Source organism: Electrona antarctica (assembly GCF_951216825.1).
Source record: "Electrona antarctica genome assembly, chromosome: 13".
Taxonomy (NCBI): domain Eukaryota; kingdom Metazoa; phylum Chordata; class Actinopteri; order Myctophiformes; family Myctophidae; genus Electrona; species Electrona antarctica.
Genome location: NC_136794.1, coordinates 21,666,478 through 21,683,768, shown reverse-complemented (window position 1 = coordinate 21,683,768; position 17,291 = coordinate 21,666,478). Strand labels below are relative to the sequence as shown.

General features: G+C 44.1%; 1 protein-coding gene across 1 annotated transcript in view; it reads left to right on the top strand.

Annotated features, from left to right (window-relative positions):
* Window positions 1–3,561: 3,561 nt before the first annotated feature.
* Window positions 3,562–17,291, top strand: part of LOC306935280 (activin receptor type-1-like) — a 29,278-nt gene continuing 15,548 nt past the window's right edge. Inside the window, exon 1 of the mRNA XM_079518253.1 lies at window positions 3,562–3,951. The gene's annotated coding sequence lies outside the window, so the exon portion shown is untranslated. The remainder of the gene's footprint in view (window positions 3,952–17,291) is intronic.

The following is a 17,291-nucleotide window of genomic DNA, read 5'->3' as shown; positions in this document are numbered from 1 at the left end:
GGGAATATGGATGCACAGTTTCACCACAATCGGACGCTGCGTTGAGTAGTTGTGGCGATTTGTACAAAACGGGTACAAAGCGGGCTACTGTTGAAAAGTTTAGAAGCCAATCGTAGCCAATGAGAGTGGATTATGAGAAATCAAACAAACCCGTCTTGATCACATGACTATGAAGAGCATGTGTACCGATTTGCGTGAAATTTGGATAAAATCTGAAGGAGTAATATTAGAAAATGTGTTTTACATATGTCGGCCTCCTGGTGGCGCTATAAAGAGCAGATGTGAAAAATTCCAGGCAAAGGTTTTTCCTTGGCCTCTAGGGAGTTGGCATACAAAGTTATCCACAGATCCGTGCAGTTAGAGGTAAAAATACTTTTCGGCCAGTTATAGCGCCACCATGAGGCTGAGTTGAAAATGTTCATGTGGCATTTCTTCCTCGGCCTAGTAGGAATGTGCGTGTACAATTTCACGGAAATCACACGATGTGTTCATGATTTGCAGCATTTTGTTTGAAACTGAGCACTCCTGCAAACTTTGGAAGCCAATTTTAGCCAATCAGGATGGAGTCTGAGAAATCTGAAAGACCCGTTTCGTTGAATGGCTCTAGAGAGACTGTGTACCAATTTGCGTGATGTTTGGACAAAATCTGTAAGTGTACTGTCCAAAAACTTGTTTTGCACAAAGTGGCCTCCTGGTGGCGCTATAACAGGCCGTTCTGGAAATTTTGGGGCAGAGGTTCATCGTTGGCATCCAGCGAGTGTGTGTGCAAAATTTGACATCGACTGGGTTAACGGTGCGGGAGATTAGCTGTTCACAGACGGAAGGACGGACGGACGGACGGACGGACGGACGGACACACGGACGGACGGACGGACGGACGGACGGAGTGCAAAACATACTCTCTCCCCATGCCTTCGGCCTGGTGGAGACAATCAGACCCATCTATGCAAATCTAGGAGCCCAATAATTCATTAATAAATACAAAAACTTTAATAATAAATACCGCAATGAAATAAATAAAAATGCAATGAAATAAATAAAAACTCAAATTAAATAAATACATTCATTTATTTAACTGTGTTATTTATTTATTTCCTTGCATTTATTTATTTCATTGCGGTATTTATTATTAAAGTTTTTGTATTTATTAATGAATTATTGGGCCCGGCTCTTAGACATCCATACCCGTCTGAACTGAGTGGTGCTGTACTGTACTCATGCTGATGTAGTACTGTACTGTACAAGCCTGTGTGTGTGTGTGTGTGTGTGTGTGTGTGTGTGTGTGTGTGTGTGTGTGTGTGTGTGTGTGTGTGTGTGTGTGTGTGTGTGTGTGTGTGTGTGTGTGTGTGTGTGTGTGTGTGTGTGTGTGTTAGGCTGCGCAACAGTGACACTTGGTGGTCAACAAACGCTATAACTCTATTTCCATGACGGAAAGACCCAGTCAGAGACAGACCCAGCCAGCCAGCCAGCCAGCCAGCCAGCCAGCCAGCCAGCCAGCCAGCCAGCCAGCCAGCCAGCCAGCCAGCCAGGGACACGCAGTACTGCATGTGCATTGCGGCTGCACCACTCAAAAACACGGACCAGCCACCCAAAATGATTGCTTTTTAGACCAGGGTCCAGTGGGTGGTAAGTTTTATCTTCAACGTACATAAATAAATCAAGCATATATTCCAAATCCCACACATGCATCATTTTGGTGTGAGTGTTGGGGCAGCAGCTCCTGAATAAAAAATAGTGTATTTTAGTATTTTAGAGATAGCGAGAAGTTCCTTGCAGGTGAGAAAGGAAGCGAGCGCTTCCAAACTCTGACACTTAGAAAAATAATCACCTGCAACGAATTTCTTGACAGACAGTATAGCAGCCTATAGCTCCTAACATGTAGACTTTTATGAAACAAACACTTTGCTGATAGAAAGAGGATAATTCAAGCTTTTCGTACAACGTTGGTGAGTTTGACGTTGTTTAATACAATCAGTACTTTTCTGTTTGGATGTATGGGCTGTCAATGACAAATTGCGGCTCTGCCATTAACTTATAAATGCAAGATGGCCGTGGTCTCATGGTCTGCAAAAGGTCATGGACCCTAGGTTCCATCCTGGAGGCAAAGCTTTCCTGTGGCAGAATGACTACCAATGTAATCATAAAAGTCAACCAAAGAACAAGATTCCTGTACATAGGGTCACCTCACTGGTCAGCAAAAATACAATGAAGACCCTAACAGGAGCCCTCATACAAGGTTTCTTCGACTATGCATGCACCTCATTCATGGTAGCCTACCACAGCAGCTCAAAGGCCCTAAATACAAGGCTCCAGACATCCCAAAACAAACTGGTCAGGCTAGTACTTAACCCACCTTACCCCTGCCCATTTTGATAGGAATGGCTAAAACAAAATACATACATACATGGATGCACCTGGGACGTGCATCCCAAGGTCATCGGGGTTTCGGGTCTCCCAACATCATACCCCTCACTCAGGTGACCCAGCCGGGGTGATCAAGTCCCGACTTACGTCCCAGTAGCTACCCTCGATCAGTCCCATTAGGGAAAAACCAGGGCCACACAATCCGTTCCTCCTAAACTACTCTGCCGGGACTGGGAGGTACCATTCTGGCGCGTGGAAGGACTAGGCTCTGTGGGTTGACTCCTGTCCGGGCCCCTCCTACGTCTCACCAGGTCCACTCCTGCTCTCACCAGGTCAGGCCCTGTGTGCCGCACCAGACTCCCAGCACCAGGCACTTTACTCAGGAATGGTGGATTCCCGAGCCGCAACGGTTCCGCAGGCTCCACCTTGCCCCCGGTGGTGCCGCAGGCTCTGCCCGAGGCTTGAATGGCCCTCCTAAAGGCCTCACCGTGGCCCCACCGTGGGCCCGCTTAGTGTTGGCGACAGAGTACACAGCAACTTGCAATGGGCCTGGTCTACAAGATTCGCTACACCAATAAGATACCCATGTACGTAACCTGTCAAAATACTTATTTAATGTCAACGAAGTCCATGATCACAACACCAGAAGGAGTTCCACAAACCACGTTCAACACAGATTCGGCTCAAACAAGGGGTTAAACTCATTTTGCTCCTGCCACTAAAATGTGGAACGCCCTACAGCCGTTAAGAAATGTGAATCTGGCTCCTGTAAATAAGTGAATGCCCTTACGTGTAGGCTATATGATGATTCTTTCTTCTTTTTTTTCATAGAAGTGTATATTTGTCTTTAAATGTTCTGATGCATTGAAAATGGAGCTCCCTTACAGGGGGGTTACTTTAATTGGCAAGTTTGAAATCTTGAGGGACCCGGACCTGTGTCCCTGTTTGATGGAGAGGTTAATTATGTAGGTGATGATTGGAGCTATAGAGAATGCAGAGTCTCTGAGGAATTTGGAATTGGATCAATCAAAACCCACATTTGGCGGTGGACCCCGGTCCCCATGCCTGGAACCTGTCTCACTTTCTGGCGGAGTGGTCCCCCAGAGTCCACAGCACACTTTGAAAAGCACTGCCCCTAGCGGCTGAGTGTGGATCATGCGCAGAGGAAATGATGTGGTAATGGTCCTCTAATTACAGTGAGTTGCAAGGCAACTTCCTCCTTCAATCCAGCAGCCGCTCGGCCGTCGCAGCGCAGCCAGAGCGCCAGGCAGACGCAGGCACAACCGGAGCGGTAATAGCACACGGAGCGTGTGCTATTATGCCAAGAAGAACTTTTGCGATCTCCAATGGAACACGCCGAAGAAGTAACATTATCGCAACTTTGGATCAACTTTGGATTATGAATGTAGAGTAAATCTCTTCACGTCGTGTCGAATTGGCGAAGGACAATGTTTTCTGAACGCAGGCAGTGCTTTTACACATCAAAACAAACAGGGTATTGTCGGTGAATTATCGGGAGATGGCAGAGTAGTTTGACTTCTACAACTGTGCGGACCCTTAATAAAGCATCGAAGTATTAAATGCGAGGTAAGTTTAAGCTTTTTTTCCTACTTAAAGTGGGAATTCCCAGCACAGTTGTTTGTGCTACACAGTTCTCTGTTTGGGTACGCGAATCATTAATCAGCATTTGGGACGTTTGTTTTAGTCTTTGAAGTGTCATTTATTCTTTCATAAAGTCTTTCAAGTAGCCTTCAAGGATTTCAACCTCTCCCTTCAAATCCTTTACAAATCGTATGGTAGGTACTTAGGCTACTATGTAGCTTATATATTACAATACTTACATACTTTGGGTTCTAGTTGTTGATCGCTTCCAAATCCAATACATTGGAACGGCTAAAAAATATAGTTTATTTGGGTGTAGCGCATGATCAAACGATATCCTATAATAAGTGTTGATAGAGAAATGTATGCGTTGCGTCGAATAAACTGACTCGGCGTGGGATTGTCTTATTTTCATGGTCACTTTTTTGTTACATTTGTGGTTTTCACGTTTAATCGGGGGGACAACATTGCAGCTAGTTGTCACTTTTGTAGTTCTTTGTCATGCCAACACTATTGGGAGGGTCGTTCCTGCTTGATCGTGTCTCCATCCCACGCAGGGAACTAAGCGTCACAATGGCTCCTGCACCCGGGGAGGGGGAGAACCTTATGAATATTTAACGACATTGGTGGACACATTGATTAGTCTGCATGTGGAGTAATCAGTTAAATCTTGCCTTGGTTTAAGAGAAAGCTGGTGCCATGAATATATTATGTAGGCTGAGCTCTGCTCAGACCATAAACTCACCATAGTGCCATTATCTAAAATTATTTGGGGACAGGTCTTGTCTCAAATTGGATTCATACTAGGCCCCCAGAACAGTGCAACAGGAAATAGGTCTAGTAATGTGATAAGACAGCAGGGCAAATCTAAAGGTGAAGCTAGCACCGACTGGTGAGAGGGTGCAAACTGCATTAGGAAAGGTGGTAATGCTAAACTGAAGGCATTCAGAGGTGATTGCCCTGATTAAAAGGCGTGTGTGTGTGTGTGTGTGTGTGTGTGTGTGGTCGTGGGGGGGGGGGGGGGGTCGATGAAGTTTAAGTGTATATAGTAGGCCTCTATACTAAGCAGGGGGGTTAGTAGTAAATCTAGTTAAAGTATTATGCACTACAGTACAAAAACATACTATTGACACTTTCAATTCAATCATTACATAATTTCAGACTCCAGTGTCCATATAGTAAGAAACGTATACATCATCAGAAAAATTGAATCAAATTATTAGGTTTAAATCACGAGTTCAATTGGAGGCTGTCTTGTCAGTGTTTTTGCAAGAACACTTCTTCCATGGACTGGTTAACACCTCAGTGATGCTGTTCCCTGACCCAGACCCATGGGCCATCCAGGTGACTGCCAGTTAAAAGTGCTTCACGTGTCGTGTAGGCACACCAGAAGACCTACTAGTTAACCGGCACCATGTCATTTGCACCTGAAGCAGCAGCCCCATGGCATCATTAGGTCACTTTCAGCCTCTGCAGTGCTCTTTAATTCTATATGGTTTTAAGAGAAGAGAACAGCCTTTGAATTTGTACCACAGTGCCAACCCAGTCTTACACATATAACTGAGTAAATATTGTATTATTATTATTTAAGGTTGGGAGCTTGCAAGTGTGAATTGAGATGCCAGGGAATGTTCTCACACCTTGCATCTATAAAATGGGGTGGGGGTTGTGTGAATTGTGGTGGTCTGCTGATGTGAACTAGAGTATGAATACACAGTCCACACACGTTTGGGAATATTGATTGTTTAAATTTTGATTGAATTGCCATGGATGAAACGATTTTCCAACAGGATTGGGAAATGGAGAAAATATTTAAATAAAAAAATCACAGCTTGGTTTAGAAGCAGCATTTTGGTCCACGGACAATGTGGTCATTTGTGGTGCTGTGTTTGTGTGGTTGGCTGGTGATCTGGAAGTGCTCTGCGGCGCCCTGTATCTGATTCCTGCCTTTTGAGTCCAGATTGCTTTTTGTAGGCGCCTGGTGTGCTCAGTGGCTTGCTTCCCAGAGGCTGGCTGATAGCGGTCAGATAGTGGGACGTCAGTCAGTCTGCACTGGGACGTGGGTCAGGCACCAGGGGTTCTTCACGGGTCTCCCGTTCTGAGGTGCAGACCACTAGCTTGATGATAGCCAGTCACCCAGAACCTTCTCTGATTAGCCATCCCCTTCAACATGTCTCTTATGGCATGGCCTTGTCAATGTTTTGTCAATGGGTCGGTGGCTCTGTTTCAATCTGGGCTATCTGTGGTAACCTAGTCCTCCGAGCTAAGAGTTTATCTGGCCTCTTAATACATTCCCTACTGTGGGATAATGGCTGGGAGTCTGTACTTTTTTCTTTTTCTTTTTTTTAGACTATGTCTAGGTCATCATTTGTTAGCAAAAAATCACACTCATGTGAAGTGAGGGGTGCTCTTATCATCGTACATCATCAGACACATGACGTAAATTCTCCATTCATTGTCAATGGGAATTTAATGTTTGTAAGACGAAAATCTACAATAATAGCTGAATACAGGAGGGGCTAAAAAAAAGTGCTTTAAAATGATTTGTGTTTGATTTTTCCCTTTCTGAATTGAAATCTAAAGTTAGGTAACTTGTGAATGGGTTATTAAACTACTTAATATTGAGTTCAAGTGAGTCGTAAAGCAAAACATTATTTTAATATAGGATTATATAATATGCTCAGCAAACTGCAGAACAGTCCTTTGAGATGAATCTTAGGGGGTGTTAATTAACCTCCATACCAGAGGCCTCATCCAAGTCATTAGTACTTTTGGAGCAGATATAAGTTGGCCTCTGCTCATCAGATCCCTTCCGCAGCTGCTCTTTCTAAGAACCACAGTGTATAATTTGCCCACAGAGCCCTGCACATTTCAGAACGCAGGGGGCGAGAGAGGGAAGGGGGGGAATAGTCTTCCGAATAGTCCTCCGACAGCAATCATTTCTCTATGCACACACACACACACACAGTAATTTGGCTGTCAGTAGCAGCTGGCTGTATGGTTTGGAACAATGTGAGAGAGAGCTGAGGGAGAGAGAGGGAAGCGTTAGCTCCAGTTGGGGGGGTGGGGGGGGATCAGGTTACACACTGTCATTAACAACAGACTGCCCTTAGTCCCAGACTGAGACGGAGATAGACGGCTTCAAGTCTGAGCAAGACAGCGTCTGAGCCTCTGAGGCGCAGTGCACTACTGTGTAGGTGGCTCTTGTGTTGGGGGAGGGGGCAGAGGGAGGAGATACTGTATGTCACTGTATATGTCGTGTGAGAGAGAGACGGGAGGGAAGGAGATGGAGGGACATTTAGGAAATGGGTCAATGCTTGGCTGAGACTTGAACAACATCAGTCTCTAAAGATCTGTCAGCTGTGAGCCTAGTGGTCTGAGCTATGTGTACTATGTGTCTGGATTTGTGTGTGCGACTGTGCGTGCATTGGCATGCTGACAAGTTTAGTTCTGTTTGGATTAGCAGCGAAGCTTAATGCAGTGGTTCCCAAACGTTTTCATGTCAAGGACCCCCAAATTGACACTCATTAGCCCGCGGACCCCTGTGTGAAAAGATATGCCAGCCAGGGACCCCCATAAGAAAAGATTTTTTACAGCTCTAGCAGTGATTCTCAACCTGTTTAATTGACCCCCATTTAATAGCATTTCTATCTCTGGGACCCCCAATTTATAATTGTAAAGTCAATGTTAATTTAACTGAGTGTACATATGAAACCAAATGGACCTGTTAGGGTCCGTTTGGTTCCATTTGTACACTCTCGGAGTTACAGACCCATAAGGGAACTATCATTTAGCTGGGGACCCCCTGGAACTCCCTCAAGGACCCCTGGGGGTCCCCGGACTCCACTTTGGGAACCACTGGCGTAATGTATACTTCATCCCACTGCCTCATAGCTTATGAATGAACTGATTTTCAGTTGGGCATCTACCAAATGCCATCCTTGTCAGTCCATCCAACACTATGGTCCCAAATAAGATATCTCAAAACCTGATGGGTGTATTGCCATGAAACCTGTTGAACACCATGCTCCCTGGAGGATGAACCCTAACGTGCCACCCGGGAAGCCAAAATGTTCACTTTGCCCACAAGATAGCTGTGTTAGGCAGGCACTAGGCAGATTGCAAAATTAATGTAAAACTTCTTTGGTTTTGATTGATTGAATATTTTATTAGACAGAAATGCAAAACAGTACGAGTATAGTCAAGGATTACACAAAAAAAGTCCTTGCTGTCTTGATTCCATTGGGGTCCTATATCCAATTCATCAACATAAGAAATTACACCAGAAATTCAATATCACAAATATAGAAACTGTTTAAAACACTGTACAGAGCAGGAAAAGAGGGGGGTGTCACCTGTCTATAAAGGGAGAAGTGATCATTTCCTCTCCCTTTGGTCTCCTGAAAGGTGAGTTTTCAGCGCAGTTTTATAGCGTGAATCTATTTTGCGTCCGAGCATAGACATGGTAACGCCCCTGATTGGCCTACCGACACTGCCTGCCTGTCTTGACTGTCCTCCGAGACGCGAGACGCGGATCAAATCATATTATGGCGTACATGTTCAATCAAAGCAAACGGCATAAACAATATTAGTTTGCCTCTTCTACAAAAATAAAAGTTACAAGTTACAGTTCTCTTGTATCATACCGTACTTGTATTATTTCCCACCACGGAGTAACCTCGCATCTGACTATCCAGCATAGCTATATCCACCTCGGAGGACAGTCAAGATGGGCAGTGTCGGTAGGCCAATCGGAGGCAGGCGGGGCGTTACCATGTCAATGCTCGGACACAAAATAGATTTACGCTGTTTTATAGGAAGCCAGTGAACGACACGGTTGAGTGTAAGGAGGAGTCTTTCTGTTGATTATCCCTATTTTACATTTTACATGTAAAATGTCGATGCGGCTATGCAACACAGTATTAGCCATGAAGCTGGCATCAGACGAGGCAGCAGGCTGGGGAGGAACGCACCCCATGTGGGATGAATTTGCCTGTTTCTGCTCATTGTTCCATTCCAGAACGGTTGGCAATGTTATTTTTAGAGGGGTGTGGGGGGTGTCCTCCTTGAGCCTTTAATAATCATAAGCCGTATGTAGCCCAAACATATCACGATGAGAGGAGCCGTCTGGGACTGGCGGGCACTGTATTCTCAGCAGGAGACAGGAACTTGGTGGGAGGAAAAGGAGCAAGAGAAAAAGCTGAGCTTTGTTTGCTACACTTCGGTCCTATTTCAGTAACTGCTATGTTCCTTCAGCTACCCCACTTCATCTCTTTGGGGTCATTGATTTCTGCTTTTCTGGGTTCAAATGTGGAGGTAAAGCAAGTGAGGACCGGGAGAGAGGAGTCTGGTGGTGTCTGCACAGACACACACACAGTGACACACACACACCCACACACACATAAGCCTGAGTTATGCTTAGTTAGTTGCGTGTCTGTGTCGCACACTGAAAATAGTCGATCTACAAGCTTGCAAGGCGATTCGATCTGACAGTGTGATCTTGTAGAGTCTACACTGAAGATACAAGATCATACACCGAAGATAGGTCTACATGTGTATGATCTTGTATCTTCAGTGTACAACACAGCATGCAACCAAGTAGTAAAAAAGAATCACACCCGTGTGAAGGGAGGGGCGCATCTCATTCCAGCCAATCAGAATTTGCCTCCTCACCTTTGTCTTCAATGTGTGTTTACGCAATGCTTTGAGCGTTTGTTGGGACAAACGCTCAACGCTGGCCAGTCATTATCAATGGCATTTGTTTGTGTTGGGACAAACGCTCAACTGGCCATTAATTATCAATGGCATTCAATGTTTGTGTTTGGACAATGTTTGTATTTACACAAACCCTCAAAGCTGGACATAGGAGGTGCTAGCGCCCCTCAAAAACGGATATGCCACTGCTCCAGTCTCGTCTCATCTCTCTCTCCCTGCTAACCCCAGACTACACTGGAGACAGTCTGCAATACACATTTTATGAGCACTTCACTCGGTTCAGTGGCCTTGCCTTATCGCTCAGCTGTTAGAGGGAAAGTTATGGCTTTGTTTCAGTCGCTGCCTTCCTTCCCGGGGTTGGGCTCTCGCTTCGATGTGGCCACTTTGTCCACAAAGTAAACAATGCCCCCTCTTTTATCTTCTGTGTGTTGTAAATTGAGATGCTGTTGAGATGTTGACCACTTCTGACGAGTCACATGTATGTGATGTTTTAGGTAGCCCAGTGACACACATCTAGATTGCCTTGTGCTTTTGTGCCATGGTCATGATTACACTTAACTGATGATGACAAAAGATGTCCTATTGGGGCTGTTCTGTTAGTAAAAAGAAACGTAAAATGTTTTTGAATGTTCCAAGATGGCCACCTTGAAATAGGTCCTGAAGCTGCCAATCGCTGGGTGCCCTGATTTAATGGTCCTAAATACCCCCAGGCGTTGGGGGTGTTAATCATATGATAGTGATATCTTATCCACTTACACTGGTATGTTTTATACAGTAAAACAGCTTTAAAACAAAACTCACAGAAACGGACATATTTCAGCTGGAAATAGAACAAGAGTCTATGGTGGCAGTCGCTGAACTCTCGCTACTGCCCCCTGGTGGTGAAAGAGTTACGTTTTCGCGGAATGTGCACCTATTATGACATGTCCAGAATTGGGACGTGAGGGTTCATGTGGTTAAGACATTGGTGGTAGGACTGGCTTGCTTGACATTTGGGGGCCACTGGGAGAGCAGTCTCTCAAGACGGATTCAGAGCTCCGCAGCTGAATCTGTCAGCACAGCTGTGAGGGTTATTGGTTTGATTCCTTGCTTGCAAATTGCAGCTGTCTACAGTCCCCATAACTCTCAATTAGGCAAATGCCTAAACCTAAAATCCCCCGTCTCTCGGACCAATCTGTCTGCTTGACTAATCCACACAGGAGGGGGTAAAAATGTGGTAAAAGGGTCTACTGTGATACAAATCAAGGTGCTCTTTAGAGAACTGTGTCGTTCCAGCACGGTGAACTTTGCGAGAGGGTCGTTTTGGAAGAGCAGTGTTTGTGCATTCCTCTGTCTGCAAACATGGCTGAAGGTCACAAAGACGGTGTTTGAATTGGCGGTTTCAAGTATTTTGATGGTAGTCTGACAATGAATGTCTGAGTCCCATGGTGACCAATGGGGAGGTAGTTCACATCAGTCGTCCTCAAACATTTTCATCAAGTCAGGATGCCCAAATTGATATGTATTATTCCCCCAATTGAAATGATTTTGTGCCAGGGACCCTCCATTTTTTTTAACTATAAACTAATGGCAGATCTATAAGCTCACAACGCATCACAGGCCTCTGCGCATTGTGAGCTTGTAAATCAGCTATTTTACAATGGGTTGGGTAATTAGTTAAATAAGTTTTTAACTCGTTCCACAGACCACACCACCTTTTTTTTGTGTTTCTGTTTTTTATACTAGAGTGCGCTCTTAAGGGCGATTTAACACGCCTATAGTTCATTTTCAATGAGACCTGCGTTTTTTTTTTCTGTACGCGCGGAGAAGTCGAGGGGCAACATCGCAAGTTTATTTACGTTAGCGCGGTCATGTGAATTTGTTGCATGCGTGCTCGTTATGTGCACACGCCTGGATTCTGGCTTTTTTTTACGCTTGCGTTGTTGCGCCCCTCTTGAGCAGACCTGGAGGAGACCTGTCGTTGATCCAGGAGACAATGTCTGCGTTCATCGCTGCCTGTTTGAAAGGACCTTTATACATCTTATACACCTTGTATCTCTCTTCAAATACTACCTGCCTGTGTCATGCATGGCATGCTATTACTATACTTACTTACAGTTGGATGCCACCGATATTGTCCCTTAACATTTGACCCATTTAGGCCTGACCTCAAAATTTAAAAAAAATCCTTCTAAATCCTCCAGTTTTCTGAAATAAATATTTTCACGATTTTTCAAAAATAGCAGACCTACAAGCTCGTAGCGCGCCACTCGGTGGCGCGCTATGAGCTTGTAGATCTGCTATTTTTCAATAGCTAAATTATAACATGTTTAAAACACCAAAAGGTGTTCCCGCCCAAAATGGGTTAACTGTCCTTTTGCGCAGATCACGCAAACCACAGCAAAAAGAAAAGGACAATATCGATGGCCTCCAACTGTACTTACTACTACTCTGTCATGCAAAATTGCCAGAGGTATGTTGTTCTAAAAGGAAATCAAACTTTACACAATTTTATGTGATATGATTAGAAACAATAAGTTTGCTCAAGAATTAATGTCCATTTTGTTAAGGGACCTGGCAGCAATCCAGTGTATACCAGGGTGGTATTGGTGCAGGGGTCAGAGGTGGGGGTGGGGAACTGGGGATATTGGCTATATATAAATCCATATATTACATTTGATACAATGCATTATGTGTTTGTGTGTGCAATCTGCATGTATATGTGTGTGTGTAGTAGTACTGTGAAATGACCCTGAGTTGCACTGTATCTGGAACAAAACCTTCCATGCTGGATCCTTGTAGAAAGTGTCTGATGAGAGAGGGAGGGGAGGGGAGGGGAGGAGGGACAGACGGACGGACGTGCACAAACACGTATGAGTGAGAGTTTACATGAAGATGGAGGCATTTGCATTTGATTACATTCCTCACATTGTGAGGGGAGGCGGCTGCTGAATGAAGAGCTGTGAGATGGGACTTGGCTAGACCTGATGGGACTGTAGATTCCACAGGGTCTGCTAGGGGGGCACAGGGCTGTGCAGGGGGCTTTTCACTCCATCTCTTTAATCTCCTATTTGATGAGGCCCTTGGCCAGGGAGGAGGCTTTCCATCAGTTAAATGAGCGTTTCTTCCAAATGCATAGAGTTGGTGCAATTATGGCAGCTCTCCCAGCTGTTTAGTTAGCTAGCTGCCTAGCATGCCTTGATTAATAGCGGAGGTCTCAGGCCTAGATTCTTTCAAACTCTTTATGGAGTTTCGTTCCCCACTTATGTGTTTTGCAATGATGATGACACATGTAAAGTAAATGGTAGTACATCTGTATGAATATGCAAATTAAACTTAAAGAGCCAAAGCACAGACCAATCACAGAATTGAGTGCAGCAGCACTAGTCGGTGAGCTTGTACTTTATGTGAAGACGACCCCTTTCATTTAGGGAAAGGATTATACATACTCACTATGTATACTATATATATGTATAAATACTGTGTATAAATACTGTGTGCATATATATATATATATATATATATATATATATATATATATATATATATATATATTACAGTATGATTGAAAAACCAGTCGGATTGAAAAAGGAGTGCTTGTTTGTTTTCTTCGAGTTCACCTCCCAGGCTCCCACACTCCCAAAAAAAAGAAATGACGTCTCGGAATGCAGATGATTTTTTCTTTCTCCACAACGGTTGTGTCCTGCCAACCTCCCAACTCTGTTTAAATCGCCACAACCTTTGTCTTCAAAAAGATGAAAACATGCATTTATTTTTCTCACCCTGTGTTTTGTGTTTTGACTGTGGGCAGAGAAGCCTTTTTTATTTTACATGTAGGGGAACACGTGTTCATCTGCTGAGCTGCAGTCGGTGTGAACAGTGTGGGCTGCCTTGCTGCAGTGAGGACAAGTTTTGCCCTCAGCTCTGTATTAACACCCACATCCACGTAGGAGCGAACCATCTGCGTGTCCCTGATGGCGCGCTAGCACTTTGGCTGTCTGGGTCGGAGACGACAGGGACACGAGCGCAAGCTCGGCTTGGCGTCGCCCCCGGTCTCTGCCCTGTTTCTTACCCTGTCCTCCCGCAGAGTCGTCGCAGTTCTCCTTGATGCACACAGAGCTATTTGTGCCATGGTAACTGTGCCAGCCTGCCAGCTCAGACACAGATTCCACCTCTCGTCTGCCTCCCTACCAGCATGATGATGACTCAGCAGCTCCTGCAGGGCTTCCAGCCTCCCTCCCTCCCTCCTCCCTCCCTCCCACCCACCAGACAAAATAGTGGTTTGTCACTCTCTTCCTTTCTGACCTAAATTCAGAAGCAACCCAAAATGATAGAGCATCAATTGGCCTTAAAGCAATCCACCTTGACTGTTTTTTGATTGATTGAATACTTGTATTAGTCAGAAATGTAAACAATTAAGGCTAAAAGGATGACACACACAAAAAGTCCTGGGGATGTGTTTCCATTGTGGTCCAATGTATTCAATTCATCAACATAGCATAAAAAAAAATAATGCGTGTCATCAACAAATACTGGTACAAAACACTGTATAAAGGAGAAAAGGGAAAGTGAAGGACACGTCCTTTCTATGAGGAATTGCATTGACCTCCCCTTGTGGTCTCCGTGAAATGCATGAAACGTAATGTGGCGTCTGAAGATGTTGATCAGTATTGTAGGTCGAAATGTTAATCGTCAGTCGACACGCGTTTTGAGTCATTACATCTAATCGGTGACTAAATAGTGACTTCAGGTGCAAAAATTGTATCGAGGAGAGTGTTGAGTCATTCCCATATGAGTGGCGCTTTTCAAATTCTTAAAGATTGCCCTCTGGAGTGGGATCACTGGAAACATGCAGCAAAATCGGTTAATTTCCTTATAACTTACTACTGGTACAGTGCTAGTTGTTACTTTAATTGACTATGAAAGTCCCTTAACACTCACTGTGGGATCACATAGCTGCATAGCCCTTAACACTCACTGTGGGATCACATCGCTGCATAGCCAATCTACAAGTGCACAATGCAGAGGTTGTAGATATATTTGCTATTCGTTGCATGACAAAGTGTATATAGGGTTTAAGACTTAAGTGATTAACTTCCAAAGCTTTGCAAATGTCTGGCTCAAGAGACATGTACCATGAGATACTGTACATGTGGCCAGGTTTATTTCCACTCTTTTCTATTGAGTCAAGTCTTTGGCTACTTCTTTGTTTGCTGACTGAGACTTTGGTCTTGGAAATGAGATGAGAACCACATTGAGCCAGAGCCTTGTCTCTGCCAAACTCCACCCATCTCCGTTCTCTTCTTATGCACAGAGTAGTGTGATCTGTATTTTTGCTCTTTTCTCTGCTTCAGCTCCTCCTACAATGTTGCCATGATACAAAATATTGCCTATAGATGCTCAGAAAATGGCAATTAACATGAACCGCCTGCCCGACCTTGAGGTAGAGATGGAGGAGGGCAAACCGGAAATAGATAAATGGGACTGGTGAAGAAAAGCAGATATAAATGTCAATACAATTGTAAATGGTGCTTATTAGTACCTTTTTATGCAAAGTGCTTTACAGTGTGGTTTGCATTCACCAATTGACATACATTTTCATACACCAATGGCAGAGGCCGCAAGGGGTTAACTAAGTGTCTTGGTCAAGGACACTTCACATTAGGCCAGGAGGAGCTGAGCTGGGGATTGAACCGGGAACCATTTGATTTCCCAGGCGGCCGCTGTACCTCCTGAGCCCTTCATCATATCTAGGGTTATGAATCTGATGAAGTTAGCACAGGTCTTAGTCATAGTCAAATTAAGTCAATTTAGTAAAACATATACAATGCAAGTTATAGAATATTGTGAAGAACGTGATGCCAACTACAATGCCATTCAGAAGACATAGTTTTGTATTAGATTAGCTATGTAGCGAATACTAGCGATGTGGATTTCATAGTTTTCCTAATGTTGCATATCTGGATTGCATGAGGCAAGAGGAGGGTTTATGAGGGTCTTGAGAGCACACCCTTGGCTGGATGTCAGTTCTTTGAACACTGCCAGAGAATTCAATCTGCTGGGATAGGGACACAGACACACACGTGCAGACGGAGAGCTCCAAAAAGTTTGTCTACTCAGATCTCAATCGGTTCTGCAGATGCTGGACCAATCATCCCCCCTCCCTCTCTGTTGGTCTTAGTCGCTCTCTCTTTCACCAGGATCCTATTAGAAGTTTCTTACATCAGGACTTGCTATGCATTCTGACTATGTATCCCCCAAGCAAACCTGTCAGACTCGCACCTGTCTGGCAGCCTAGTACCTTCGCAATAGTTGCCTTTTTTCCCCTAAGTAACACAGGTTCTCAGAACGTCATTTCTAACCTGAGTTCTGGCAACCCATGGGAAGAGCAAGCAGTACTGTTGCTCTGGAATGTCAAGCTACGGTGAACGACACTGCTCGAGCAACACAACACTGCCATTTTTAAAGTGCAAACACCTGCAAAAACAATACACCGCTATAGTCCAGCAGACATGTCAAACTACGGGTTTTTCATGATTCTGAATCCATTCCAAGCATTAGTTTTGCACAAAACCACTCCTTCGGCTAAAAGCGGCCATAGCCACTTGCCCATATGTGCCCAAAATGTGCTAACCTCATCACATTTGTGATGACGGCTATGGTGTTTTTTAGCCCAAAGAGTGTTTTTGTGCAAAACTAATGCTTGGAATGGATTCAGAATCATGAAAACCCCCTAGTTTGACATGCCACATGCTTAAAGCATAAGGAAAGTTTAACATTTTAAGTGATTTGCCTCATATAGGATGTTAATGGTAGGGTCACATACAAACCCCTATAAAAATAATTGCTCAATAACGATAGCCGGTCAGCAAGTGGATTCATGAATGTATGTATATAGACAATAAAAAAGACTATGCTGTAACAAATTTTGCACTTTTAACAAACGAAGCCTGATGGCTGCCGTACTACTAAATAAAACGTACAGATTGCGTGGATATGTTTCTGTATATTTACGTGCAACATTGCAGGACATACATAATATGTAAACAATTACAGAACTTTATGGGGTTTGGAATGTTTCAGGTTGGGGAAGGTTTTACCCTTTGTAGTCAAAAAGAGCCAAATAGTCTTTTAGTCGTTCAGGCTTCAATGCAAAATCCTAGGTCATGCATTGGAGCAGCCTCGAATTGGTCTCTTAAAAGGCAGACAAGTGCATCTGATAACTTGCAATTTAATGAAGGCGAGGGAGAGTGGAAATGAGACAGAGGGGGACAGAGTAGTAGTTCACCCCGAATTTTAATTCCTATTATTTACTCACCACGTGATGAGGACATGAGGAGAATTTTCATTAACCTTCCTTTACCGTGAATGAAGAATCCAATACTTGATTAATTGAAGTAGATTAACATCAGCAATCCTATATCAAAAATCTGGTTGTAAACTTAGGGCAAGTCAGGAAACGATAGTAACATTCCCTGAAAACCGAAATATCCCTTTTTAAGTGGAGCCTTGTGATGTGCTGTGGTTTGTTAACTAAGGCGAGTTATGTATCTCTCAACAAGGAGAGACGGAGGATATTATACACCTTGTAATTCCCCCACTAGTTCATCCACTAGTGTGCATCCGCAAGG